We start from the raw sequence: 27,877 nt of genomic DNA, 5'->3' as shown, positions 1-27,877 counted from the left end.
TTCACAGAACATCCACAACATCCTTTCTCCTAGCTCTCACAGAGATGACAAAAATCATAACTGCAATGGGATTTTCCATTTAGCAGGACGATGAACACGTACATCAGAGCTGAATTGTACCACTGACACTTTGGAAAGATTAGAGTCATGAGCATCCAAGCAAAATGAACCGTAAATACAATTACTCTTGAACTATCAACGAGCAAACTAAGCATGGGTTTCAAGCAGTGGCAGTCCAACTAACAGCCTCCCAAAAAGAAGAATAAAATCCAGTTGATTGCAGGAGTCCCTGAATTCAGACAAAAATCTCCAGTTTTGGATTGCAGGAATAATAGTCTAAATAATAGACTTTACTCTCAATACCAACTGAGCTGCCCACAAGAAAGACAACCCTGACATGTGGCTGAGGCTTCCAGGCACCTCAAAGAGAAAGCTCCTTAGATGTGCACTGAAAGCATGGAAAGCTTCCATTCCGTGGAGGGAATTGAAGGGAAAAGCCATCATTTTTCCATCTGAAGCAAGCAACCAAACCTATTCTTCTGGACATTCAAATAACTTTCTGTAAGTTTGACCAGATTTTCTTCTTTACGCTACCCCCCCGCCCCATTCCTCTACTTCCCTTTGTACTCACAGGGGTTTTTCCTATCACTTCCCTTTTGAATTGTCCTTAACACACCTTTTATTTGCATTTAATGCATTTGTTCATCATTGAACTGATGATTCCACTAAAAATACGCCAATAAGAAAGGCAACCACAGCAGCTGGCCCTTATTACTGCATCATTTCTGGGCAGTATTCCGAAAGCAGATTAAGTGACAGCAGCTTCAAAGCATTTGAACATCAGGTTCCTAGCACCATGTTTTATCATTTTTGAACACTGCTTGAATTCCCAGCAGCTCCTCTCCAGTCTGAATAACTATTACCCAAAAAATAAGTGTGCTGTAAACTGTTGATCTCTTTTTCTCTTGACTGTTTTTGTCAAATTGCTTTCAAGCACCTGTGATATTCTCCAGCTGCCATTGCTTGTTGTTTCTTTGCTTAACTTCATAAGAAGAAATACACGAGTCATATGCAGGAAAAAGTCATCTTATCCTTCAATCCTTCCAGTAGCCAAGGCAGAGCTGTCCTCAGGAGTGAATTAGTTATCTGCACACTTCATGCCTTCTGAAAGGCACTCCCATATCCCCTAGTTGCCAGCAGTGGCTGAGCTCCCACCAGAGCTCCTGCACAAATCAAAGAAGGACAGCGAGGCATCAATTTTGCCACTCAGTTCTATTCTGGAAGAGATGCCAGGCAGCAGCATTCAGCTGCTCTGTTTTGTTGTTCAGTGCCTTGCATCATCATTCCACTGGTATGTACAAGCAGTGACTGTTTTCCAAAGGGAGACATGGGGAGCCAGGTTACATTGCAGAGAACAACACTCATTACTGTAAATTAAAATCCTTAAACAATTCACCAAACAGTGGAACAATCTCTGCTTCGACTGCACTGTTAGCTAGCACATCCAGGCTTTTCTTGCTTTGGCCAGAAATACTGAAGCCATGATTGATCTAATCTGTAATCATGTTGTTTATTTCAAATTAGAGATAATATAAAAAGCATAACAGTGAGTATATGTATATTCATAGTAGCACTGCAGACATCCAAAAGGAACTCTATTTTATCCCTGCTGCTTTGCATTTTAGCCTCATTTCTTCCCTTTTACAGTCTATGGTAAATACAATATTTGCTTTTAGAGTTCTGACTCTCCAGGGATTATAAAGGAAAAGTACTTAACACAGAGATTATCTTTCTGGTGTTGCACTGTACAAATGAAAATTGTTACATTAATGGCACTATACAGTCATGTTCAAACACCATTAAGTCCCTCTCCAGAAAACCAAAGGAAAGGGAATGATGAACTCCAGCATAGTTCTGCCTCGACTTGCAAGTATATTTGTGTTTCTCCCTCCCTTGCCATGCAAATGATTCTCTGGAAAGGAATTTCCAGACTTTTCCTTTCATTAACACTTTATAGCCTGCAATAAGAGTAACAGGGAATATTAATACTTGGGAAGCACAGACAGCAAATTCTCTGAAGGATGCAAGGTCTGTAAAATTGATAGAAAACCTTCCATTGAAATTCTGCCCAAACAGGGATTTACATCATCATCTCAAATTGAGACCCACTTTCACACTTCCAAACCCTAATCCTGGACGTCTGCTTTGGGTTCAAAAGCATGCAGCAAACTGTTTTCAAACACACCAAGATTCACTACTTCATTCTCTCGTACATTCCTCTTCCTCCATGGGTTTAAGGATTATTTTTAGCTGCTTTAAATCCTAATGGGTCAGATGTATATCTGCTAATGAGTATTGGTAATTAAGGTTTCAAACCACACAGCAGCAATCCAACACTTTCATGTTGCTGATATCTCTCTGTATTTGTGTATATTTTCAGAGCAATGTCTGAGAGTCCTATTTGATTTAATTCCATTAAGATCTTCAAGGCTAAAGTTACTTGCAAAAGCTCAAAATATAACTAAATACAGATTTTTTTGTCCTTTTTATGATTTGCAAACCTTTGAATCTGTTCTATATAGTAGACTTTCACTTGGCACAAAAATTTAGAAATTTATATCCCAAGACTATAAATTCCAGTTATATTTTTTGCATTTTGCTATGCATTAAAATGGAAAACATAGAAGATTATTATTGAGATTATTAATATTATTTATGTATTCAAGTGCTTAGAAATACTACAGCAAGAACATTTACATGTGCTGAAGAAGCTTGATTATAAAGCTTGACTAAACCTACTGGAAAAGCTGCAATCATAGCTCAGTTACTACACAGAAACATTTTGGGAAAACTCAGCATTTTTCATTTTTCCCTCTTATAATTTGGAGCTATCTGTCTAGCTTTGTCAAGTGCTTTGAAAGAGCATGTGAGAAAACTGGGAGTTTTACAGGTGCAAAATATGTCAAGGAATGTAAAAAGAAATGCTCTCCTTTCCCACAGATTTCAATTTCAGTCGTTCACAGGAACTGGTCAGGCCTCTGTGAGGTCTGTTCAAACATAATTTCATTTGTATGTGTCTGCTACCCCCTGCACAGTGTAGAAAATAAAGAAGAAACGAAAGAAAGCCTCAGCATGTTCCTGAAATTAATTTTCATGATAGGAGCAATTGAGTCCATCTACTAAGGTACTTATAATTACATTACATTGCTACTTGGAAGAAAAACGGCCAGCTATATTCTAAGAAAATATTAACCCCATCAGCCCAATCACAAATCACTACATTTAATGTATTCTTCCTTTTATTAACACCCACAAGGTGCCCATTAGAGGCACCTTCACTGCCATCCTAAATCACTTCTAATTATCAGACGAGCAAAAACACGACGGAAATGTTATTTCACATCTTTGAATGAAAGGCTCTTTGCTTCCAAAAGACATGTCAGCGCTGGATGATTTACTCCATGATTTTGTTTACTGCCTTCAACTTTCATTAGAGTTAAAAGAGCTAAGATTGTTTTCCTGACTGCTGAGATTTCCTAGGAGAGAAGAACCACACAAATACTGAACTCTCCACTGCCTGCAGTGGGCCAGGGAAGATAAAAGGTGAAAGGCAAGGTGCAACCTCTCTTGGCATTGCTGTTTTGGGTTGTTTTGCCACAGTTCTGGCTTTCTAGGGAATGGAGAAGGAAAAGGGCAGGACCTGTGCCATGGTTTCCTGTGCTTCATCATACTCCTGCCTTGCTTTCTCTCCCCTTGCCTGTGTCAGGTTTGGTTCAGACTCGAGGCTTTTCATTTGTCCCACATTCCTGATATCCCTCACCAAAATAAGCAGGATTTTGAAACTCATTAAGTGTCTGAACTCGTTCCTCTCTTCCTGGTTAGGTGTCTCATTGAGGTTTTTGCGTTCTCCTAAAGAGTGATTGAAATTAACGCTTCATAGATTTTTAGCAAAATATGTATCATTACCTAATTTTAACACGAAGATTTTGACTAAGCTTTCAAAAAATACTAGGAACATTTTTCAGGAGAATAACCTTCTAGCTGAAGAAAACAACTATTTCCTAAATCATCAGTCACTGCAAGATTTATACACGTTTAATCCCATTCAGATACACATTAATACCCTCTCAAACTAAAACAAAGAAGCAAAGTATGACAACAGCATATTACTAACAGGAGGAAATAAAAAGAATTAATCTGGTATTCCGCTCCTGGAATTTTTGTGTGTGATGGCATGACAAGTCCCTGAGCATCCTCATCTCACTGAATCTGCTTTGATTTAGGAGCAGATGACCCCAGAGGTCCAAGCTTACATTACTCAGTGGTCTAGATAGCAGCATCCTGCATAAAATTTGCTGGAGAAGGAGGAAATGATTTCGGAAATAAAGTGCATTTCCTTGGAGGAAATTTATTTTTTTTTAAATAGGACTTGATATAAATTTTTCTTTGTAATATCATTTATCCCCTCATGGTGCCATTATGAAGAAGTGAAGCCTGACTCTCCCACCCAGAAAAGGTGCTACAGACACTGATCCCTCCAAGCCCAAAAATGCTCCAAACTTCCAACACTTTGCACTTCAGTCTGTGCCTGCTGCTGCTTGCTCAGTGTGCACACATTGCAGTATGTGATCAGGAAGCCCATGATGCCCATTCAGTCATGAGAAGCAAGAGCTGGAATTTCTGGGGATGGCTCTAATTTTCCCAGGCATTGTATGAATCATACACCTTCAATATATAGAAGAGCTATGATTCTATCTATCCATATCATGGATGTAACATACACTTTCAATTTAGAAGCTCTGTACATGATTCATTACCATGACACAGATAGATAAGAGAATCTATGGCTTTATTATCCAGGAATTGTACTATGGTACGATATTTTGCTAGAGGAAATGCAAACATTATTCTGCTAAACCTTCTCTGTGCCATTCTGCAATGTTGTTATTAACATTCACATGCAACAATAAAAACTTATGGGCATTCACAAGCAGTTGTTATATCATTTATAAGACAATGATAAAGCTGAACACTATAATCGTAATTTGTCAAAATAGAAAAAAGGGTGCAAATAGAAACCAAAATCAATTATTTAAACCATGACGAGGTACCAGAAAAAACTAGTTTCCCATTAAAATGATGCGTCTGATGTGCATGGAAATCCTGACATCTAAAAGCCAAACACTAAAGCCAAGAACAATGATCTGCATCTCCTCAGCTTATGTAGGAATGATTAAAAGCTTCTATTTGAGGTAATATAGTACAAAACAAAGTATATGAAAAAATACTGTAGTGCTTCCCACTGTCACTGCCCTCATATTGGTGGGTCAGGAAAAGAGGAAGCCAGATTCCCCAAAGCTTCTCATTTTGATTGCAAAATAAAAATGACTTCCACAAACTCCTTCTAGCTTTCAGCCACTTGTCAATACTTTACAAGAAATGATAAATGATTTCTAGGCTGAAATCATTCATTGAAGACAGTAAGTAACAAGCTATGAAATTCAGTAACTCTCTTTCACCTCTCTTTCTCCAGGGCTGGCCTTGGGCAGGAAAAAAACCATGTTGCCAGAGAATCAGCGCTTCTGGAGCCTGTGTATTACATGCAATTCAAGGATCAGACCATGCCTCAGTCCAGAGAACACCGTAAGGGAATACATTCCTTGGCCTGATCTTCTATTTGAGCAGCTTGGGAGCCAGAAAAACATCATAGTGGCTGTATTCCTTCTGCACATGAACAGAATGGACACCTCTTATATATGTTCAAACAAAAAAAGGGTCTATAAATGGCGTTTTCTAAACGTCGTTTTGTAATCTGCTTCCACTTAAAATACACACTCAGTCCAAATGTGAAAGGACATACCTCATTTTTCAAAAATAACTTACTTGTATTTAACCTGTTGTTTACATTTTAAAAACATTGTGAGCATTATATCCAAATAAATATTTATCACTGTAGTAAACCTTCCTCTTGATGTTGGTTAGACTGTAAACCCAAACCATACCTTAGAAAGACCTTAACTACAAACAAGCATCTCAGTACACATGGAAGCAAGTCAAGCAAAAACCAAATCAAGCGTCTCCCATCTGAACAAAAATCTGGAGTGAAGCAATTCACTTCAAACACACTTCTCTCTTGGCTTCTGGAACACCACTTTGCTCCTCTCTTCTCGGTCCCCAGTTGCCTCTTTGCCAAATGTAACACATATTTATAAGAGGTTAAAATAGAAACAAACCACTACCAAACAACCAACCAAACAACCCAACGCTGTCTAAGGGGGAGGACAAACAGTGGAGCCAGACGCAGCAGCTTGCTTTTACTGTCTCTTTGCTCTCGGGAAAATGCAATAGTGGCTTCTGAATATTAATTGAATAAGGAGCCGTGCAAATTCCAGCTGTTGCCCGTGCACTTGGGTCTGGAAGATGGGTGTTTTCTCAGCCCCTGGTTTCATTCCCGGACTCCCAGAAACTCTGCACATATGTAGCCCTGCGAGTTGCACAATTTAATTCCGTGATCCATCTGCGAAACTCCAGCTTCTATGACTCCAGTGGCACATCAACATTGTGGAAACTGTAACTAGGATAAGAACTATATTTAAGGGAGGCTCTCCCCTACAAGCTGTGGGTACATATGGCAATAAAGGGACCAGGTTGTTATGGAAGAATATATGATGCAAACCCCATTTTTGGGGGAATGTGTTTAACCAAGCTGAAATGCCATCAGGGAAGTTTACTGGACAAGCATTGCCTCCCCTGATTTTCATGGGTTTGCTACTGAGTTACTCAAACACACAGTGCTCCAAAACAAGCCATTGCTGTAGATGTCCAACACACAGGATCATACAGGAATGACAAGAACATCACAACTGGAGATCACTTACACCCAGACACAGCTTGCAGGTGCCAAACCTGAGAGAGCATGAATTTGTAAGAAGTGCTCACCACCTGCTTTATGAAGAGAAAGAAAGAGAGAAAAAGAGAGAGAAAGAGAGAAAGTGAGAAAAAGAGAGAAAGAGAGAAGGAGAGAAAGAGAGAGAGAGAGAGAGAGAGAGAGAGAGAAAGAAAGAAAGAAAGAAAGAAAGAAAGAAAGAAAGAAAGAAAGAAGAAAGAAAGAAAGAAAAAAGAAGAAAGAAAGAAAGAAAGAAAGAGAGAGAGAAAGAGAGAAAGAGAGAAAGAGAGAAAGAGGGAAAGAGAGAAAGAGAGAGAGAGAGAGAGAGAGAGAGAGAGAGAGAGAAAGAAAGAAAGAAAGAAAGAAAGAAAGAAAGAAAGAAAGAAAGAAAGAAACAGACAATAGGGGTCCTATTAGGTGTTCCATGGTGAGTCCTTGCACCACTGACCAGTTTGAACTTTAAAGGACATGTGGAAGTACCAGTAAGTGAAATCAGGAAGGTCTTTAAAAAGATTTTTTAAATGGCCAGGGTCTTTATCATGTCACATTTTCTGGGTTCTAGTACAATTTAATTTGATTTTAAACTGTACTGTTTGATGAAATGTCCTGTTCTTTAGTTCAGTCAAGTCAAGACACAATAAATGGATTTTTAATGGACGAAAGTTCAATTTCTCTGGCAGCAGAGGCACATGAGGAAAAAAGACACAATGTACAAATGATGCACTCTGTGCTGACATCCGACCCCGACCATTTCATGACAGGTATAAAAATGAAATACTGAGGGTGAGAGGAGAGGGAAGAAAAAAGAGAGAGCTTTAAATGGCAGCAATGTTAATAGCCAAACAGCATATAAATTGTTTAGAAACAGAGGTTGATTTTCAGTTATAAAAACAGTACAGCCTAAACAGAGCTAAGGATGTTATTTTTCTTTTCTTAATCTTCTTTTTATATGTTAGCTACTCTTTCTGTTCAAAGTTTGGCTTTCTACTTCAGAGTGTGGCTTAGTAAAGTCAAGTAAGGTGTTTGGAAGGGGGAGAAATGTAATGATATTATTAATCTCTGTATTATGTGGTAGAAACCTTGGTAGAATATATGCAGATAATTCTCTTCCTTGTTTTTATTCAGCAGGAAATTAGTTCACCATTAGAAACATGGTTCAAGGCCATGCTTCCTCAGTCCTGTTGGAGAAATGAATCAGGAAACAAAAATAGCTCTGATGGTGCTCGTATTTATCAAGACTTGACTGAGCTGCATTAATTAAATAATGAATCTTTAACTGGAAATATGATGCTCTATATCTAAAGCTCTGAAAGACCATTACGAATTATTTGAAAGCTCCAAAAATACTTCAAAAATCAATTAGATGTTATTAAAACTGAATACAAATTAAAAACCAAAGCACCCATTCCTGCCTATTTACCTCATCTCATTCAGCTCCAACTTCAAAACCTCTGCTCTCTTGCCAGATACAGATTGTGGCTTTTAACATACAATGTCAACAGATTGCAACTGCTTACTCCTGCTCAGTGGCTCTGGGCTAGAAAATGCTATTTTCAGTGTTTTCCCAGAGAGGAGGAAAGCATCAGCATTTAAAGGTATCCCCACAAATGTTTATGTTCAAAGCACTGTCACTAGATCTGCCAGCAGAGGCCTTCCCATGGCCTCACTTACTCATCATGAGGCAATATTTATCTTCCAGCTTCGCCTGGGAGGAGATACTCTGCCATTCCTGCCTTTGAACACCACTTGTCACGGTAATTAATGAATTTCCTATCACCCATAGCTCTTGCCTGCTGCTCTGCCAGATGCCCCTAACCCTGCTGGTTGTCCTGATTCCAGCAGTTGTGGGCCTTTGGGGTTGGGGTTTTCCATCTCTGCAGGTAGCCAGTGCCATTTTTGTCCCTCAAACACAGCTAATTTATTTCTGCAAACAAGACATTGGGCACAGCCACCCCTGGGAAAGGTGACCTGGGTCAGCACTGGCCTTTTGTTGGTCACATGAGAGGCAGTGGTGTCTCTTCCCCTCTTCCATGAGCATTGATGGCTTTTAAGGGACCTTCTCATCAAAACTTCGTGATGAGGGAGAAAATTTGCTCCTCTGAGACTGTTGAGCATGTCAGGTCTAGAATGAACTGGGACTTTCTACAGAGAATATCAATAGCACAAAAGCAATTTTGGGTGGCTCTCCTCATTGCCTTAGAACCCCCTGATTACTCAAGATCTTGTGGTCTCACATGCCCCCAAAGAGTACCCCGAGGTTCCTATTTGTTTGAGGACCTGTTGTCTCTACTTGATTAAAATATTTTCAAGCTTCTCAGCAGAATAGTCATATCTAGCCTTAAACCTTAATTTCCCTAACAACTCCTTCAAATAAATACTGTGCTCGATTACAGTAAACCCACAAACATGAAGTTCCCTTTTCAGATGCATTCATTTGCATCTTGCATTAAATGGTTTATAATGGAGCCACATCATTCAAATGTTAACTGAAAATGATCATTCTTAATTCTCTCACACCTTTATAAATTTTTCAGCTCACCTGTCTTCTATTATGAAATGTAATCTAGGTACCTTTATTTTATTTATAACCAACAAAATGCAGAAAAGCTATGCATAAGCTCAGTCAATATTTTTCTGATGTTTGGTGCCTACCCTTAGAGAAATTACTGAAGCTTTTTAAATGTTTACAACTAACTTCTTCACAGGAACAGTAATGTCTTTTCCCCTGCAGTCACAGCCAACAGCAACCTTTAAATTGCTGAGGGAAAGACATTTTGAGGTTTGAGAAACACTGTGCAGAAGGCACAAATCGCTGCCATCCTTAGAATATCTTTGTATATCCTAACCACAGGGAGTTCAATGATGAATTACTGCAAAAATATTATTCCAGGGGCTCCCTGTGGGCCTCTAGTCCAAAAATAAGTATTGATGTAATGTGCACCTAAGAGTTCACAAAACGCAGGTGTTAGAAATGTCTGGAGCAGTGGTGATTTTTAGAGATGCCCTGGCAGTGTTGCACTGTCTCTGTTTCCAGGTAGAAAGAGAGGGCTGCACAAAAAATGAAATAAAATTAATCATTAGGCTGAATTATGCAGCAAGTTCTAAGCCTGTTGGAGACAGTATCTTGCAGAGCAGTGGTGTATTATATTGGTAAGAAATGTGGATAGAGTCAATGCATCCACACTCTTCGGCAAATGCTAAAGGAATGGTGGGACAGAGCACTCTGGTGAGCTGCTACACCAATGAGGGAGGAAGCTTCCCATTTTTGCTGCAGTGCAGCACTAAGAGTTCTGATATTTATAGACAGATGGAACTCATGGACATTGGAGATCACAGTTTTACAGAAGATTGCCAGTCTTTGCTGTCATCCTTGATGAGAGGATCAGCTGGGAGAAGCACTGAGTAGCTCCCCAAAATCCAAACGTTCACACATTTTTGGTTTAGAAAAAGCTTATAGTGGAGACTTTCTCCATTATTACTCCCCTGTGCCATTTCAGTTTAAAGGTGATGAGTATCCAGAATACTTAATCTAGAAAGGCAAAAAGTGTAATACAGTGTACTAAATACTTCACCACCTTTAAAAATAAACAGATGAAAGAAAACCTGCACATCATGACTTTGGACTTAAATGAAAACCAATTCTTTAAGACCTTTAGGCATCCTTTACAATGGTATATTTTGCTTTAGATCTTAAACTTTACAACTCTGAGATGAAGGTGGGAATCACATATCCCGGAAAAAGTAAAAGGGATAATATACACACATTCCAAAAATGGATTCAGTTCTTCCCTCTTCTTCTAAGTGGGCAAAGTGTTACTCTTAACATTAGGAAAGCCAGTAATTTCTTCTGAAATTCAGCCAATCAGTACTTTCCCCACTCCAAGAAAAAAAGGAAATATTGATGAACTTGAAGTACATTTTTCTCCTAGTTAAAGGCTGCACATGTTCAGATCTTTAACATCTGCATTTCCCAAAAGGACTCATTTTCTCTGGACCGTCAGATTTTGGTTATATGTTGAGCCATCTAAAACATTCAAAGCACGGCACTGTGTATATTCCATGACTGGGTAGTCCAGGCAATCTGGTGTAGTTCTGAATTATATTCTCCTAACTTTAAATGAGTTTATTTAACCAAACAGTACTGATGTGGCCAACTGCTGGAAACAAACTCAGATCCCAATCCCACAAGTCTTTATATCAAATAAGAAACAGGTTAAACTGGCATCCTTGCCCTGGACCAGACAGATAAAAATTAGTTTTAGGATTTCTGTCCAGATTAATTCTAAACTCTGACAGACATTGCTGTCTATTGAAATGTGTATCCAAGAAAAGTAAATAGAGTGATCTGCTTCCAAGCTGACATGCAATGCCTATCCTAAATCACATCTGTATCTAAATTTTGCCCACTTGTCTTACTCCTGACTCTCACACTTAATCCCTGGAAGCAGCTGAGTTGGTCCCCTCCCTGCCCAAGTACTACATTTCAGAACACAAACTGACAGTCTTCCATGCATAAAAAATATTAAACTTTTTAGCTCAGGAGATGATGTATGGAGCTTCTCAGAGGCAGAGAGAACTGGATTTGGGGCTGCTACCAGGAAGATGATGGAACCTTGACAAAGCCATACAAACCAAACCCATTAAATCTGGGATGCCATGAATCCCAGACTCCCTCTCTTCCTTCTGCAATGCAAGGTAGGACTGAGTAGTTTAAAGTCAGCACTTAACACAGAGTACACCTGCATGCAAAATCTTTTACACCTTTAAAAAGCCATGCTTCTACAGGCAAGAGCCTCTTGGAACTGCAATAGTGAAGACTGTGACTGAGGACATATTCTCCCAGCACAACTTCTGCCAAGAATTTACTGAGATCAGAAAGTTGTTGGAAAGAAATTTATGGAGGAATTGCTTTTTGGAGTCATCTTGAATTAATAAATAATAGGTACCTTTCTGAGAAAGCTGTTTTAGAGCCACATACAGCTGGATGAAAACTAGCACTATGGTCCAATTTATTTACCATTAGTTTCTTTCTCTCTGTCTCTCTCTCTCTTTAAAATCTAGCGCACAATTTCAGAATACTGTGAAAGCCTCCTTAATTTGCTTCTGTATTGTGTAAAGCAGATGTCCTGCCTTTGCAAACTGATTAGTAAGTGGTTTATATTATTCCAGTGGTTGTCATCATTATTGCAGAAATGTTGAGCGAGGCTGCTGTCTGCTGCTTTAAAAAACATCTAGAATGACAGACTGCCTCTTTCAAAAGTGATACAGGTGTGCAAAATACACTTTTCTGGAGAAAACTGACCAAATAAAATTCTATGAGGCAGCCCATCATGTTTCATGTACAGGGGTATCTTCGGGATCATGGTAGATAGAGATAAAACCAGCACAAGCTCTGGATTGTGACTCAAGGCTTATTCCAGGCCCTTGTAAACTGCTAGAAATTTGGTCTTTGACAAATCCTTTTCCTGGCAAAAGATCTCAGATGTATTATCCCAGTAGCACCTAAAACATTTGAGGCACCCTTCTGTAGTGCCCACTCTTCTTCCACTGGCTGCAAAAGGCTGTAAATGTTCATGGATGAACATTTAATACTACGATTAAGCTACAATTATTTACAAGGTTCAGCTGGAGTGGGTCTTGTCAGGAGTTGCACAGGTAGGTTAACATTCAAATTAATTTTTTTTGTTGGAGAAAGTGAAACAAAGTCTGGGTCTCTTACAGGTTTGTTCATCAAGCAACTGAAGCTGACTGAGCTTTCTCAATACTAATGCAATAGAAATTAATGCTAATTATAGCTTTAAAAGGTTAGATATGTTGAATCTGCTTCTAGATGTCCTGACAGTCTGAAAAGCAAAAAGGAAGGTGGGCATTTAGCTGATTCTGAAGACATACTGCACCATTGGCTCATCCCATAGGAACCAAGAAGTTCTTCCTTTTCCATATCCAAACTTAGGAGTGCAATGGAGGTGGCTACAAATACTTACATACAGAAAGAACCACAAACTACTACTGCAATCATTGCAAAATTCCACCATGCAGTTTCTGCTTCTGCAGAACATGACAAAAAATTCTAACTTGCTCACTTTGGGTCATAAGTTGTGCAAACCTTTGAAACAAGGGTGTTTTGTTTGGGGTTTTTTGGTTTAACTTCACAAAAATGGCTCTTAAAACAGGAGGAACTGACCTCTTCCCTTTTGTCAGCATTCAAATTTCCTGACTGCACTGTTAACCAGAGAGAGCCTGTGTCAGCACACACTCACAGGGTAATTTTGGTTGGAAGGGACATCTTGAGGTCACCTGGTCAAGCCACCCTCAGAGCAGGGCCAACAAGATCAGGTTGCTCAGGGCTCTGCAGATATTCCAGTATCTTTAAGGACAGTCCCTCTGGGCTTTTGTTACAGTGTTTGACCACACCACGATGAAAATGTTTTCTGCATCAAAATCTGCCTTTTCATGCTAACACCTGGTGCCTGTTGCTTCCTGTCCTATGCACTCTGTTCACCTCTGGGAAAAATAAAGTGTCTTGCTCTGTTGTTTTTATAACCTGTCAGGAAGTAGTTCAGAACGCCTTTAGGACTTCCCCTTTCCCTTCCCTGCCAGGATAAGGCAGTTTTTTGAGCCACTCCTTCTAAATCATGTATTCCAGATCCATAATTATCTTGGTGTCCCTCCACCAAACTCCCTCCAGCATACTATTTACAGTTTCTGGTCCTGGGGAGCTCAAAACTGCACATAGTGTGTAGATGCAGATTCACAGCTATCAAATGGAGACACAATCCCTTCTGGCCTGTTGCATTCTGTTTCAGGACACCCCAGTATTGTTGTTCTGTGCTGCAAGGGTGCAGAACTGACTGCTATGCAACTGTCTGTCCAGTCAGACCCTCTCCCAGGGCTTTTCCTGCAAGGAAAATCTTTAAGTCCCATGGAAAGACATACATGCAGAAAAGGTTAGACTGCTTGCAATCATTGTTAGACTCAAAATAAACCCATGAGCACAGTCCCTAAATGTCTGTATGATGAGATCAAGGGCAGAAGATCACAGAATCATTTAGGTTGGAAGGGATCTTTGAAGATCACCTTGTTCCAACCCCTCTGCCATGGGCAAGGACACTTCCACTAGACCAGGGTGCTAACAGCTCCATCCAACCTGGCCTTGAACACTTCCAGAGAATGGGCTGTCAACGACTTGTTTGGGCAACAAGATGCCAAGTCAAAGCAAAGCGTGGCAACTTGGACACAGCTCTAGATAATTGAATATTGTAAAATCTGGACAAATTTTTCCACCAAATGCCTCACACACAAAAGATACAATTCAATTATCTTGTCTTAGCCTCTAATTTGACTCAGAATTACGCAGACTCTATCATTTCAAAGTCACTTTAAGACAATAACATCAAGACAAATTATTCTTCTTAAGACAAAGCAGAAGACACCCTCCCATCTCTTATGCAGAAATGAATCAAAGGCCCAGATTCTGACACACTCCCCATCTCTGCAGATTTTCAAAGTACAAACACAGAGCCAAACTCAGATTTTAAAATGAGTCACTCATAACGAGCAGTTCACAGAATTTTTATCTTGAAGCCTTTCAGAAGTATCTTTAAAAAAAGAAAAAGCATTTTCTAAAATACTTCAACAGAATTTTTATCCTGGGACTCCAAGAAAGCATTAAGAGGTAAGATCTCAATTTTTCTGCCACTACAAATGTCCTCCCCATTTTAAAGACAAACAAGCTTTCCAGTTACGTACGAACCCAAGAATAACTCAAGCTGCTAAATCAAATTTCTGATACATAGGAAAGTAGTCTTCAAAATGTATGGGAGCAAGCCAAATGAGTACAGTCCGGCCTGCAGAGGACTAGAAAAATTCAAGAGCATTGTTGTTTACCTCAGATTACTAATTTTCTTTAGAAAACAAATTTCTCAGTGAGAGTGCAAACTTGTCCATCTACTGGAGTATATTCAATAAGGGCAACTATCTATTTTCAAGCATTCCTTAATCAATTGAAATTTTGGTAGTGGGTTTGGTTTGGTTTTCTTTTTTTGGTTATTTTTTTTTGTACTTTGATACATATTACAAAATTATACCCAGGCACCATTTTTGCTGCTCCCTTTTGTTGTTAGTCCTGAGCTAAGTCGCAGGGCTGACCCCAAAATCTGCTCCTAATATCTCCCTAGTCTAACTTGTTCCAAGATCAGCCTCTCTGCAGAGCCATGTATGCATGTGTGTGTATGTGGTATAAAATACAGTCAAACAAACATTTCCACAAAGAGCGTGCACCTTCTTGGCTGCCAAAATTCTTTCATTTAGGACTAGGAGAAAGAAGCTTTTCTCTAGACATTCTTCTACTTGTAAACAACATACCTTTAATAAAAAACCCCCTTGAAATTTAAAGGCTACTATAAAAAATGTCAACATTTTCACTACCCTTTTGTTTCAAACAGCAGAAGTACCCAGCCTAGACATTTCAGTGCAGCCATTAAAGCCGAATGCCTTTTGAGGCAGAATTCTATGAATGCACTCTGGCTTATAAAAAATGTATTAGATGATAGCTCTGAAAAAGGCTCTGAGGCGTAACATGGTCTATCATGTTGTGCATGCATGAGTTAGCTTTTACAAGATCAGAACCAGAAGCGAAGATGAATGCTATTCATTGTAAGCCCAAAGCTTTGGAAGTTCAGTATCGCAGCGCTCGGGGGTGAGTACTAGAGCTATTAAAAAAAAAAGGACATTCTTTAAAGAATCGTCCAGCTTTTAAATGTTTGGCACAAGTGCCCACCCTCGGTCCTTGATGGTGTGGAGCTGGGGCTGCAGCAGAACAGGCAGAAGGCCTGCTGACCACTTCTCTCTGCTCTCCACAGCCCCACTGAGCTGAATTTGATACGAGAAGGTCAGCGGTGCTCTTGTTAGTAGGTTTTAAAAAGTCAAATATCGCTTGACGGAAGAAAAGCAATGACTTCACACCGGGTGTAAAGAGGAACAATTCTGGCAAGGACTCATCCACTTACTGTCAAAGAAAATTACATACAATTTAGTATTTTGACATTCTGGAGTGTGTTCGACACATTATTAGGATTTGGAGGTCTTAAAGAGAAGCAATTCAAATGAGCATTAAACTAAATGGATTTTCTTTGATGAAATAATGATAAATAATAATACAGATGACTTTGGTTGTTTGCAAAATAGCTTGTTCATAGTCAGCTGCCCATATTATTTTGAAATATCCCGAAGCTCAGGACAAACCTTTTTTCAGCTGCTGAAAGCTTTAAGGAGCTAACAATAATTTATCATTCTTATTATTCAAACTATTATATGTATTATGTGACAACATACCTGGACAAAATTGCACAGAATCCTGAGAAAATGTACTTTTCAAAAATTATTTTTGCATTTAGCTGCTGACTCCATGTAACACAGGACCTCAGTTGACAAAAGTCTCAACGTGGCAATGTCCCCACAAATGTACCTTCCTCAGACGTCTCCTCTGTGTTTTCCCTCCTCAGCCAATCGCTCTTCTTTGCCACCAAGCTGATGTGTCAGCTGTGACTTTCCGAGTAGCTCTGAGTAATGGGATCAGCTAATGTTCAGCACACGGAGAAATTCCGTATCATTCTCCTCTCTAAAAATACCACCGGCTGCCACTAGAGCTACTCAGCAGTGATGAATAGCTGAAGGGACAAGCAGGTCTCTAAATTTGCTTCATATCTGACAGCCCTTCATCAGATATGGGTAATGGATCCTGCTTACTCCAAACTACTGTACACTGCAAGGCACTTTCCCTCCGCGTGAATATATACACTCAGTATGGGCTTCCTAATGATCGCGATTTTTTTCTTCCCCATTAAGTCAAGCTGATTACACATTAAAAAGCTGTTAGTAAATTTTGAAACGTTACTAATTCAGGCAAAAAAGGCATGTTTGGTCTTCAAATGCACCTCCACGCCTCTATCAGAGAAGGTCTCAATTGACTTCTAGGGATTTGCCTCGAGTGTTGAAAGTGTGTGCATCTTATAAATGCACACAGCTAATTATCTTCAATGACTTTAGCAGATTCACTCACTTAATACACGGGTATGTCTTTCCTGGGTATACAGCATTACAGAATTTTATTTCCTGAAGGTCATTTGATGACTTTATGTGATTTTTTTTTGTGTTTGTGTGTGTGCATTTTTAATAAGGTCCCATTTCTGAATCAGGGAAAAGAGCATTCAGTGAGACAAAGCGTATTTACTGCATATCTAGGGATCTCCAGATTGGCAATTATATCATAATTGTTTTTAAATTCTAAAAAAGGGGGTGGAGTGGGGAGGTAAGAGATAATTAAGTCACATGAACAGGACCCAAATTGCATTTGCTCTCATTTTTGTTGTGAACAATATCAGTTTAATTGAATCATCTGTAATTCTTCTTACTTATTTTTTTTTCCAGCCTGCAGGAATGCACACGAGATATTATGAGAGGCTGGCTGGCAAATGTCTTGAGAGCAGAGATTGCAAGTATCCATAGGATTTGCCAGAAATCAGCAGACAAGATTTGTCCGTGTGTGTGTGTGTGTGAGCACAAAGATGTGCCAGGGAGGGTGGAGAGGAGGGATGGCCTCTGGCAAATTGATGTCTGTCAGCTAGCAAACCTTGATTTCACTATTAACGTCACGGTTCACCACACAAAAGCTTTCAGCAAGTATCAGCTGTGCTACACACACATAGACACATACACACACACATATATATATATATTTTTTAATATATATAAACACACTGTCTGCCTTCAGTCAAGCTGGTCCATCATATTCAATACATCACTGAAACAGTGGAATGGGCAGAGTCTCTCCTAACTTGATTAGCAAAGCATTTATTCAGTAATAATTGATTTGAGTAACATTCGTTTCTGTGTTTTTAATAAAGAGAAAATCTTCATGATTGAAATGGCTTTGGTTAGAATGGAAGAGACCATTGCTGATCTGAAATCAAATCATGTTGCTTGCAGTTAACACTAGAACTACAGAAAAATCTAAGGAAATAGTAACAGCATCTAATCCATAATCTTTCTAGTGCAAAATGAAGGATTCCAGCATATTTGGGGGCTTCATGAACTGAAACACCATCCCTAGAAAACTGCATTGGTGGACAAGGATGGAGCAACTGATGTCATCTACCTGCAGTTGTGCAAAGCACTTGACACTGTCCCACACAGCATCCTTGTCTCTGAACAGGATTGGATGGATGTGCCACTCAATGGATAAGGAATGAGCTAGAAAGTTGCACTCAAAGAGTTGCAGTCAATTCCTTGATGTCTGTAATGAGGACTGGTGAGGAGTGGCATTTCTCAGGTGTCGGAATTGTGACAACCACCTTGCCTGGTGACATGGACAGTGGATTGAGTGCAGACTCTGTAGTCTGCCAAGGACACAGAGCTGTGTGGTGAGGTTGACATACTGGAGGGAAGGGATAACATCCAGAGGGACCATGGGACACGTTGGCTCATGCAAACCTCATGAAGTTCAACAAGGCCAAGTGCAAGGTCCTGCATGTGAGTCAGGGCAATCCCAATCCCAAGCACAGGCTGGGCAGAGAATGGATCAAGAGCAGCCCTGGGGAGAATATGTGGGTGTGTTGGTGGACAAGAAGCTCAACATGACCCATCATTGTGCACTGACAGCCCAGAAAGCCAAAGAGATATCTTCCAGCACTTAAACTGAGCCCACAATAAAGCTGCAGAGGGCCTTTTGGCAAAGGCTTCTAGTGATAGAACAAGGGGTAATGGCTTTAAACTGAATGAAGTAGGTATGGATTGGACATCAGAAAGGAATTCTTTAGTGTGGGGGTGGTGAGACACTGGAATGTATTGCCCAGACAACCTGTGGGTCCCTCATCCTTGGGAGTTTTCAAGGCCAAGTTGGATGGGGATCCTCCTGGTCTAGTGGAAGGTGTCCCTGCCCATGGTGGAAACTAGAGCATCTTTAAGGTCTCTTTTAACCCAAACCATGCTATGACACCCTTACAGATAGTGATGCATAATTCCCCTTTACAGACTGAGTAACCTGTCCAAGGTAATAATGTAGGTCTGAGGCAAAGGACCAAAATTAATCTGGGTCTGCTGAGTCTCTTAATAGCCCTGTAACCACCAAACACTCTGTCCCTGTGTCTTTTCATTACAACTCATTTAAAGCACACATATTCGATGTTGGGCTGTGGCATTCTTGGTTCCCCAGACAGTAAGCAGCAACCCAGTGAAATCTTTAAAATAAAAAGTGCATTTCCTTATTTTCCCTTGAAGAGCACTAAAGATTATGGGAATATTTTTACTTTTCTATCTCAAACACTTTTATGAACATTTTGGTAGTCATTGGATAGCTTTGTTTCTTATTTGGTTATCAAATATGAATCCAAATTTTGCTTTTTGTGACACAAAAATTAATTTATATTAATGTGAAAGAGAAGAGGAAATCACTATCAGCTCTGCCAGCTTCACTGCCCAGGTAGATTAACATTGCTTCTGGCAGTCCTAGAAAAGTGTGCAGAGCCAAAGTCCACACCATAAATAGCTTCTGTGACAAAGGCGTTTTGTAAGTGACACCTTTAATGATCTGGCTATTTATAGGTTTTAAACCAGGACAAATGATGGATTCCTTGGCAGCCACTTATCCTTACCCTTGCTTAGTTTATGGAGAGGGAGGAGGAGAAGGTCTAAGCATATTTTTTCACCTTTAGCCTCTGCTATTGGCTACTGAGCAAGGACTACCTGCTGAGCAGACTGATGGTGAGCAGGATGACGTGCAAAGCCTAGGAGTCTGCCAGGAGCACTGAATGTGTACTAACAACCTGCATTTGGAAAACAAGACATCCTGGAATGGGTTTGCAGTGGTGTTAAGCACATCCAGCCCAAGCTACAGCCAACATGCTCAGCTCCCAGTCAGCCATCCAGAAGATGCAGTCAGGTATCAGAAGTGTTCAACGTAAACAATCCCAACAAAATCAATTGAGTCTGCTGGATGTCGAGTGACCTGCAACTCTAGGTTGCTCATTTAGGTGTCTGAATGCAAACCAACTAATGACAGGCTCTTTTGAAGTTAAGTCCTTCGAGTCTCATTCCCTAAACCCTTAAAGAAGTGATCTGACATCTCTTTAGATACAACAAGGGAGCTCGAGATGCAAGGAGTAAAATCATGAATGCTTCTGTGCTCTGAACACCTTGAGGGCTGATTTGTACAGATACTCCAGCCTATCCAACCCCAACCTACAACTCCTGCCAGAAAATATTCGTCAGATTTCTACACTAGCAACTATCCAGTTGTTTCATTAGACTGGTCACAGGCTAGTAAAACCTCAAAGGACATTTCTGTAAACATTCCTGAGCAAACCTGTAGGATGGACAAAACTGATTCTTGTAGAAGAAATACTGGACTGAGTAGTAGTTAGAGAACAGCTGCAGAACAGGGCATTAAGTCAGCTCCACTGCAGTCAGAATGAACAAAGGCTTTTTGCTACACTCTAATACACACACATAATATGACTTGCTTTATTAGAGTCTTTAGAAATCTCGACCCTTCTAATATGAGGCAGCGTTGCTCGGTAAACAACATGGACAAGAGCCCAAAAATCAAACAAGCACGCTTCTATATACTCCAATAATTTGCCATTTTACTTAGCTTAATGAATTTTACAGTGCCTAGGAGAATAGAAATGATGGGTTATGAACTCAACGATATATCCTCAGATGCCACTTGGAAAGGCAGACATGGAGGACTCTGTTCTTTTCTGTGTTTATGGATGTGCCTAAATGTTTATATATATATACACAAACACATATATTTTACATATGTATGTATGTGCATATATATTTACATAAGAAGCCAGGTTCTAAATTATGAAATAAAGGGTCATTAGACATGGTTACAGTACAAGCTTGATCTAAGTAAGATACTGTAAACAACCCTCAAATCTCTCCCATCCCTGCATAGCATTATTCTTTTTAGTGCAATATTTAATGCAGTTTAAGTGGAGCAGGTAAGATGATGGTGGTACAGTGAACAGTAATAGTGGACAGGATATGTAGGATAACAAAATAAAGTGAAATCAGAAAAGAAGTCAGCCTGTAACAAACTATTTTAATATTTGCTTCTGCCTTTTTTCTGTAAGCAGATGAAGATGCTGATACAGATGATTAATGCTCTTAAATTGTCGTCGTGTTAAGGTCAGTAATAGTGTATGAGGTTGTTTGATCCTATCATCGTAAAATGCTCCTGAAGTGTGCTGTACCTTTTTTCTTTTTGAATGTCTGGTTTCATTCACCCCTTTGTTCTAGTCTAAATCATGACAGAGATGGATTGAGGGAGAACGAAACAAACTCCAAGACACACCTGCTGCATCAGATCCTTGAAAAATGTTGAAGAGAATGCTTGCAGAGGGCTTTTAACTGTAAAAACCAACAAATACACGCAAGTCCCACATATTCCCCCTCGTTCTCTTCTTCTGTCTCTGAAAAGAAAGATTGTTTCCTGAAGAAAACCTCTTTAATCTGTGGAAATAGAGTTTGATGATTTCTGGGCTTTGCAGACTGCTGAGATCCTCTCAAATCTCACCCAAGAAGAAAGAGAAAGGAGTCAAGTCCAAAGGTGATCACTGGCCACAGAGGGCCTGGGGGTTGCACTGCAGCTGGAACAGAAACCCCTGATGTGTTCAAGCAACCAAGGAAGCCAATTCCCAGCAGATGAGAGTGGTAATAACTGAAAAAGGATCCATGTGTGCTCTGAGGCTGCTCCTCTGCTCCTCTGAACAGGGAGACCTGGCTGCCTGGGCAGAAGGGAATGCGCAGGAGAGATGCTTCCAGCCATGGTGGCAAGAGTATGACAGTCACAGCAAGGCACAGTGTGGCAGGCTATGCCTGCAAGTTACAGTAGCTGAGAGGCCAGCCGTAGGGGAGCTGAGACAGCCTGTACTGTCTAGGTCATGGTGACAAGAAGAGCAGACAGTGAGACCCTGCAGCAGATTATGCACCAGCAAAGAAGACCATTGGCCCGGAGCTCTCCCCCGCCTTTTCTCCCTTATATGGACTTGTTTCTAGAGAGTTCTCCTTTGTTCCCCTTTGAGTTGTATACCATTGGTTCGTTTGAATTTGTATCCTCTCCTATTATGTTATTACTGGTCTGTATGCCTGTCCCTCTTCCCTCAGACACTCCCGGTTGGTCTGTGCACCAAACCACTCCCCTTTTCCTTCCCCATATAACCCCTTGTCACTGGCTGTACCTTGCTGCCTCCAGACCTCCAGACCCTACACCTGTCCCTGCCTCTCCATCCTGCCTCTCCATCCCCGGACCCTCACCTGATGGACCTACAATAAATCACTAGAAGACTGCAGGTAGCTTGGCCGCACATTCTTTACTGCCGTGCGCTATCAGGGCCCGAGAGACCTCTCCCTCCTCTCGGTGCTGGCTGTGACTGCATGAGGGAGAAACCCCATCCCTCTGCCCTTTGCCTCCTCCCCGTTGCCATTGCGCCGCACCAGCTACTCGCTGGAGGCAGGGCTCGCCTCGGCTGGAAACATCCCCACTTGCAGACAGAGACTGCTGGGCCATAAGAGCCGGTGCTCTAGGTGAGGGCTGGGCGGACTTTCCTGGGCAGACGATCTGGCACTACAACAGGACAGGAGGGACAGCAGAGGGCCACTGGTAAGAGCAGGCTGCAGATATGATGGAAAGAGACAGAACCTGAAGGGTTTCGTCAGTTTTCCAGGAACCCAGAAAGCTGTTTCCTGAGAGAACTCAACCCTCAAAACTCATAGTGAAAAATGGAAAACATGTTTTTTGAACATAAAATGCAAATTTTTGGGAGAGCTTGCTTTAAACAGACAACCATCAGGTCCTGATTGACTTGGGCTCACAGCAGAGCAGCATTAGCTCAGTACTCAACTCACTGTGTGTCACTGGCTGCCATCAGCAGATGTATTTCACAGGTGTTTAGTTTTGCTCACCCACATCTAAGCTATTTCATGATTTAAAAATCAAAGCTGATTGACTGAAACAAAGTTTGAAAAAGTCTTATTTTTCATGCTTATTGCAGAAAAATACCTTGTCTTCTAGGAAGCGACTAATAATATGCATAAATGATTTTCCCATTTCAGGAAAACGGTGAAATCTCAAAGTGCTAAGTATTGCTGCTGATGGTCCAGAAGGCATCCCTGCTAACCCCGTATACATTTGCAACTGTAAAAGCCTTAATGAGTAAAGCATCATAATTTTCAATTTTAACCTTCTTATTCTCTTCCCTGAGGTAAGAATGCAAAAATAACATCAGCTGGCTTCATCCAATGTCTAGAACTGCTGCTTCTCTACATAATGTTGTATTACATTCATGATGATATTCATTCACCATCTTTGAGCTAAAAGGTGGTCACAATACCCTCAGGAACCCTAGGAAAATCCACAGGAAGATGAAGCACCACTACCATCCAGTCTGAGAAGGATCTGTTCAGCAATATTGTACATCTGTATCTCAGCTGTGGTTCCTCACTCTACTTAATTAAAATGCTCATTACCTATGCTTTTAGAACTTTCAGCATCTCTAGAATTGCTGTGTACAGTATAAACTTGGGTTTTAAAGAAGATGGACTGTCATACCTTCAAATATCCCATCAGAGAAACACCCAGTGCTAACCCAAACCACAGGTTGTTTTTGTATCCAGTGCAGCGGACAGATAACTTCAGCATAAAATGCACCACTAGTGATGGCACTATCTGGTGTTCACCCCACAATTTTATGGGGTGTATAAAAATCTGAAGCAAAGACAGGTAAAAACAAAAGTGAATTTCTATTTTCAAATTAAAGGTTCTTTCTGATTTGACACAGAGAAACAAGTGACATTGGCTGGCTGGCAGTTTCCAGTGGTTTAGCCACAGCTTCATTACTAGAACTGGGACACAGGAGAGTTGGATTAAGCTATTTCCAGTGTTACTTACTTCTGCTACAGAATTTTGCATGCAATTACACTGTGTTAACTGTTATGTTCTTAAATTACTGTTGTGATAAACTCTTCATTCTTAAAACTTGAAGCGATTTTCGAGTTTGCTCCTGACATGGCTCCCATGTCTCCAGCCTCTAAGTTCATTACTCATTCTTGTGATGTCTCTTCTGCTGGTTAGGATTATCCTAGAGAGTTATTCGGGTATAAGAAAGCAAATGAACTTGAATAAGAGGTCAAAGGCTAAGACTGACATAAGCTGTCTTGGGTAAATGACATAACTTTACCTAACTAACTGTTTCTCCACAAAACCACAGTCACAGCATAGACAGAGCCACTTCTTCCTGTCTAGTCTAGCTTAGAACAGGCACATCAGACCCTTAGAGCAGTCAGGGAATCCATTGTTTGGGCACTACTTTCATTCCTTGACTTCCCTTCCCTTGAAGTTCAAGGTTTGCCAGGCAACAATAAAAACCTTCCCTGGTCTGCTCCCTATGATAACCTCAGTGAATCCTGCAGGTATGACCAAACATAAGAAAAAAACTAATCAGATGGTACAAATCTGTGGATGATGCTCTGAGAAAGGCAGAAAAATGGTTTGGTTTGGGTTGTGCTTCTCTTTCCCAGATAAACCCTTCTGTCTCTTTGAAGCAGCCAGCAGCTAACTCAAGACATGCAAAAACATCTGATTGCAGTGGAGGAAGAGCTCAACCCTTGGTCCAGCCAAAGGGGCTCAGCTTCACTCAAGCCACCTTGAAAACAAGCACAGAATTCTCTCAGCCTTTCTGACACAAGCTCAAACCGTTAATTTTAAAAGAGCAGAATCAAAGATCTTGTTCACAGGTGATTTTCAGCGAGAGCCAGCAGAAAAAGGTAAAGGAAAATAAAATGTCAAAACTTTTGATTCATGTCTCTCAGTAAACGTGTTTTGGTGTAATATCACTATTATTTTCAAAAGCCCTGAATTTAACTCTTCCAGCTCCCCCAAACTGACACAAGAAATAATGATTTTCCTCCTAAAGATTTATTCTTTAATCACTATAGTTGTTATCTTCTGCACACTCAGGAACAGTGTTCCCAGCATTGACAGTCAAAGAACAATACAATTGTTGTTTACAGAATACTGTTTTTCAGCAGAGGAATGGGAAATATCTGGATTTAAAGAATCTGTGTGGATTGCAGCATTTTATCTGTCTTCTGACTGATTTGCAAAAGTTTTTAATGGCTTACAGCACTGTGAAAAAACAAATCAAATAAAAGAAGGTGGATGCTCAAATTAACTCCTTATACACCTTGCTTTTAGAAATCATTCATAAAACATTGAACACAACATTATCTGAACATAAATACAGCCTCAGTATACTTTGTTGGCAGTGACAGCCAAGATCAATATTGGAGACCAAATGCCAACAGTAAAAGGGTATGTCAGTCAGTATTTCACTGACTAACTGCCCTTATCTGAAGCTCTCATGCTTCACTGGGTGAAAATACAGCCATTGATCTTAGTGTCACAACTCAAATTCTTCATATATCAACTAGTTTTTCCCCCCCTGCTTCTCAGCTGAATTTCTGGGCCACTACTTATTTTTATGATCAATATTTCTATCACTCTCACATGAACTACACTTTTATTATATTAACCTTTAAGTACAATTTTTAACATATCTGTTTGGTGTAATGTCACATGTTTTAACTCAACATCTCTTTTACAATTGCCAGAGATACAGATGAAGTTCAGGTTTCTTAAAGCATTTGTGGCAAAACTACTCTGATTAGTAGACAAATCTACACTGTGCAGTGCTGGAAGAGCTCTCTGTGGCTGTGGAGGTGTGCTTTCAAGGATTCAGCTTCCCTTTCCAGGAATTCACGGCTCAGCTGTAAGAATTTTTCTCTGAAGAGTTTTTCTTAGCAATTGATCTGACTGCTTTACCTTAAAGCATTTAAGTGTTGGAAATTAGCATGACAAAAATCCAGCCATGCAAACAGCCCTGTGTCTGAGGGAGACTGACCAGATAAACAATCCCGAGGACTAGGAGAGGGTTTAATGTATGTAGTGTATATGGATCAGGTTTCTGGTTTGCTTTATCGTCTCTGAATTTCACTTCTCCTGTTTGCAAATTGCAAATATGAAGTACAGCCTACTTTTGTTAATTACTCTGGATTTACAAATCAATGAAACTATATTCCAGAAGTAATAAATGTAATTCTCTGATCTACATTAAATGCTCTTGAGATGACTCATTAATAAAGTAACTGAAGTTAAATGCTTCGAGATCTTTAAATTAAAAAAAAAAAAACATTAGGCGGACCATAAAAAATATATAGACATTGTAAAACATATTACTGTCTTAGGGATTAATTTTAAACTAAAAATTTGAGGGAAATTATTAAAAACCACAATAAAACTCTCTCCTCCGCTGTTACCATAAGACTTCTCATTAGCTCATTGAGTCAATTTAGTGAAAATTGCAGCAAACTATTACTTGTGTCCATCTTGGAACTAATATAAACAGGGTAATTCCTTGATTATTTGATTATCAGCGATAGAATCCTTGAGCTATGTGGGTTTTACTGCTCCAGAGACCTTTTCAATCTTACTTTTAAGAACTACCAGAAACTCAAATCAGTGAGAGACCTAAGCAATGCAGTCAAAGTCTATTTTATTTTTTAAAAATTATTATTATTTAAAGTTTCAGTGTATAACGCTAGGACTACAATTTTAATGCAAAAGTTGATGTCTCCCAAAGGAAATCATTCTACCCCAAAATGTTTCATCAATTATTGCGTTGTTCCATCATTATCCAAATTGTCAAAGCAATTTCATTATAAATCCCACATAAAGTAGCACTAAGGGGTAATGGCAAAATGGCTTCACTCCCTGTAGGACCATCTCAAGGAAAATAATTTCAGGCAGAGAGGAAACAGCGCTTTGTTCTTGTGCTGTGGGAGGGAAGTTTTTCTTTCTTGGCTTTGCCTCCACGACTCAAAAAATCCACACAAATGGGGAAATGCTTTAGCAAGAAGCAGGGAAAACTGCACGCTACACATGAGTTAGTTCATTTAGGGATCCCACAGCAAGAATTTAATGATAACAGGACTGATTGGAGCTGGATATGTAAAGAGGTTTAATTTCTCAGCTGCAGAGAGCTCTTTGAGGGAAGAATGTGGTGGGAGGATGGGAGGGAAAAGAGCGTGAGCCCACGGGCGGCGCGCACAGACGGGTGGGATGGAGGCGCCTGTTTGTGCATAAATAACCTCTCAGTTACAGTCAAAGTTCTCCTTTATCTGTCCAAAGCTGTGTATTTAGCATTAGCACACAGACTTCAGAAAGTAAGATGTCCAGGCTGCTTTCTCTAATGGAAGAAAAAAGGTATATGGTGAAGGGATTTCCTTCATATTTTTTTTTTTTTAATTAATTCTGCAAAATTAAAATATTAATTTCGCAGCATCCTTGTACGTAAGGCAGGAGAACAACAACCCTTAACCTTATTTATGGTTAGAAACATCTTTTGGGTGAAGGTGTGGCAGAAAATCTGCAAAGTCAAAAGGAAATATAAATAAATAAAAGGGTAAGGAGAACTTTACAGACACGCAATACTCACTCACATACCAGATAAAATAACCCATCCCTAGACTGCAAACAGTTGAGAAGAAACTTAAAACGTAAATATACAAAGAAAGGGATCCTATTTTAAGTGATGAACACAAAGAGAGGCAATAAAGTGGTTGCTGGTGGGGGGAATTTTCATTTTATTTCTGGTTCTTGTAGAAAGAAAATTACTTCACTTCTCTGTGCCACAACAGAAGAATGTGAAAAACGACTACAGAACTGCACAAGGGAATTTTTGAGGTTTACTTAACATTTAATGAAGGGTTTGAGGTTCTTGTGTGTACACCACCACAACAGCAACTAATATTAATTAAAGACTAATTTTTATACAGCTGAAATATGACCTTCATGCAACTATACTTACTATAGTTTATTCCAAAGATATCTACTGCCAAGTTTACATGTCATTCAAGTTCACTCTTTTA

At 39.9% G+C, this 27,877-nt stretch overlaps 1 protein-coding gene and 1 long non-coding RNA gene across 10 annotated transcripts in view; one reads left to right on the top strand and one right to left on the bottom strand.

Moving 5' to 3' along the window:
- CELF2 (CUGBP Elav-like family member 2) overlaps positions 1–27,877 on the bottom strand; it is a 543,197-nt gene that overhangs the window by 146,326 nt on the left and 368,994 nt on the right. The window lies entirely within an intron of this gene.
- Positions 22,151–26,190, top strand: LOC146443100 (uncharacterized). 2 transcript variants are annotated; one of them, XR_014856520.1, is made up of 4 exons: positions 22,151–22,243; positions 23,006–23,154; positions 24,470–24,715; positions 25,562–26,190. It is a non-coding gene; the product is annotated as an uncharacterized LOC146443100 (long non-coding RNA). The 2 variants fall into 2 exon arrangements; XR_014856519.1 differs by having other exon boundaries at positions 24,470–26,190.

This window comes from Lichenostomus cassidix, chromosome 1Aa, assembly GCF_008360975.1.
Source record: "Lichenostomus cassidix isolate B80296 chromosome 1Aa, HeHo_3.0, whole genome shotgun sequence".
Taxonomy (NCBI): domain Eukaryota; kingdom Metazoa; phylum Chordata; class Aves; order Passeriformes; family Meliphagidae; genus Lichenostomus; species Lichenostomus cassidix.
This window is presented reverse-complemented; position numbering and strand designations above follow the sequence as displayed.